The following is a 3,034-nucleotide window of genomic DNA, read 5'->3' on the forward strand; positions in this document are numbered from 1 at the left end:
CGGCTCCCCCCGAGCCCCCCTGGTTTTCCCGGAAATGACACCAACGCGACAGGCCCCGCATATGGAAAAAGTTAAATATAAATTACTGCTGAAAGAGGCCTCGCTGAGCGGAGTTAGTTAAAGATGTTTATGGATTCAGAAACACGGGCCTGCATATGTATTTAGGGATGACAAATGTGATTCAATAAGTAAGGAATTTCTCCGTGGGCTGAGGCGGGACCCGCGCGGCGCGGGCGCTGCTCTGGGTTCTCCGGCTCGGCCACGCCCGCGGCATCAAACATGCAGCTCCTTTTTCCTTCCCGGGCAGCTCGGGGTTTATTTTCGTTTTTTTCCCAGATCAGACCAAGTCGCTGAATCTCCTGCAGTTGGGATGTGACGGCACCACGCCGTGCCTGGACCCTCCGCGTGCGTCTCCCGGGGCACTCGGGGAAACCCGATGGATGCTCTGTGCAGGTCACTGGGGACTGCGCCGTCCATGCCACCACTGGTGCCAGGCACGTCCCCGTCCCCAGGCTCTCCCGTCCCCCTGGAGAGCCACGCTCGGTGGAGCAGCCAGACCCTTCAGGACTGTCAGTGGATGATTAATGACCAACAACCCCAAAACTGCCCCGATTGCCAGTTTGGGTGTTGTTTGACCCGGTGCTTAATGAGTTCAGACATATTTCTGCAAGCCACTTCACACGGGCAGCTGGGCAGTCTCATGGAGCCCGGTGGGGCGGGGGCACGCTCCTGTCCCCCACCCAAACTGCCCTGTGCTCCACACTGCTCTTGAGGGGGCGCACAATGTCGGGGACCACAACAAACTCATGCAAGAAACCCCTAAACTAAAGTCCAGCTGCCGTGGCGTGGGCCAGGCGGGGATGGCGGGTCCATGGCAGGGATGCCGGGTCCCAGGGAGGGATGCTGGATTTGGGGTGATAAACCCCAGCGAACCTGCAGCGATGGGCAGCGCAGGAGCCGGCCCCTCGGCTCCCCCCCGTCCTGCCGCCTGCGTGGGGCTCGCGGGGAAGCGCCTTTCGGGGGGTCAGCGCCCGGCCAGGCTTTTGACCGACAGCCACATTCCTTTGTCCTGATTTTATTCGTTAGCAGCGTTTGGCCTGGACACAGAGACAGCTAATGAGGGACTGAGTTTATTGCAGTTTGATTTTTCTGTTAAAACAATACAATAAAATAAATGCACTTGGAAATCTGGTATGTGTTTGTACATAGTAGATTTATGGCTCTGGAGGCTTCCAGAGAGACGCAGCCTTTCATTCCCTTCCTTATTGGAACAGATCATATTGCAGAGTTTAAAGGGCTCTGGAGTTGTGATTTATTTGAAGGGAGAAACTAGGGAAATCCAACTATCTGTTCCCTGGCTCAGATCATCTAGTAACTCCCCGGCCAAGGGGACGGATCTGCACCTCCTCCACGGATTTTTTTTTTTTTTTTTCTTCCTTCCGCTTACATTGTCTTGTACATAGTAGATTTATGGCTCTGGAGGCTTCCAGAGAGACGCAGCCTTTCATTCCCTTCCTTATTGGAACAGATCATATTGCAGAGTTTAAAGGGCTCTGGAGTTGTGATTTATTTGAAGGGAGAAACTAGGGAAATCCAACTATCTGTTCCCTGGCTCAGATCATCTAGTAACTCCCTGGCCAAGGGGACGGATCTGCACCTCCTCCACGGATTTTTTATTTTTTTTTTCCTCCTGTCGCTTACATTATCCCACTCTAAATATATCACCGAGACAGGGCTGACTCCTGACCTGGGCTTCAGCACCTCGCTGAGGCTTCCCCAGCCCTTCCCGGAATCCCACAAATAAATCACCCTCCTGGAGCCCTTTCCGAGCTCCTCCGCGCCGCTCACGGGACGGGACCTGCGCAGGGCTGGGCACTGCCTTGATCCAGAGCAGAGATCAAGGCAGAGATCTTGTTTTTATCTCCGGAACAGGGTGATAAATCCGTGCCACCGGTCCCTGGTTCCTTTCAAGGGAGCCCTTTCCCCTCCCTCGCTGTTCTCCTGGCGTTTGCACGGCCCCTGGGCAGAGGAGAGCACAGCGACTTGGATCCAGGTCAGGATTTGTGCCTGAAAGCCTTTTTCATGCATTTCCTAACCTGCTGGGCCCAGCCTTGTTCCTGCGGCTCAGCCAGACCCGCTGATGGGGAGATGATGCTGCGGCTCCTGCATCTGAGCAGAACTGCACTCGGGGCCGGGGCTGCTGCGGCCGCTTCCCTCCTGCCCTCGCGGAGGAAAACCGGGTTTTACCCTTCTCTGAGGTTTCCTGCACCCCGGGGACGAAGAACCTCGACGGCTGCTGCGGGGACAGCCGGAGCATCACCGCAATGGCTCACCACTCGGTGCTGCCGCGGTGCACCCAACGCCACCCCAGTCATCCCAGTGGTTCCCACCGGCAGGAACAGGGTGAGACTGTTCCCCCCAGCCTGAAAACGGGCTTTTTCTAAAGCATTTGGTATTTGCAGGCAGGAACTCTCCGGGTTTTGGTGCAAAACCCCTCCTGCTTCTCCCTGGTCCTGGGTACCACCAGGACATTTGGGAACGGCCTGTTTGGGTCCCGCCAGCAACATTCATCCTTCTCTGTGCTGTGTCGGGAGGCCCGCGGGAGGAGATTTCACTTCGCCGCCGCCGTGACCATCGCCTGCGGGGCAGACGAAGAAAGGGAAGGAGCGACCGAGGTTTCCAGCCCGGGGGGGACCCGGCTCTGGCGGCCGCTCTCCTCCTGCCGCCCCTGCTCCATCTCAGCTTCTCCAGCCCATGTTTTTCGCAGGGTATTTTCTCCCCCTGCACACAGACGGGCTCTGTTTGCCATTAGTTTCCCCTCCTCTGCCCTAGGAGCTGATCCGAGTGCTAATTCTCACGCATGTTTCGGGTAAATCTACTTTCTTTCCCGGGATGAATTGTGGTTTCCAAGCACCATTAATCATTTCCCTTTAGAAAACAGCGTCGGGGGGCTGGAAACATTGCTCCTTTATTTACTGGGAGGATGACCTGGCACGCTGGCGCCCGGCCACGGGGCTGGCGTCTGCAGGACGAC

The sequence above is a fragment of the Aptenodytes forsteri genome, unplaced genomic scaffold, assembly GCF_000699145.1.
Source record: "Aptenodytes forsteri isolate BGI_AS27 unplaced genomic scaffold, ASM69914v1 Scaffold298, whole genome shotgun sequence".
Taxonomy (NCBI): Eukaryota; Metazoa; Chordata; class Aves; order Sphenisciformes; family Spheniscidae; genus Aptenodytes; species Aptenodytes forsteri.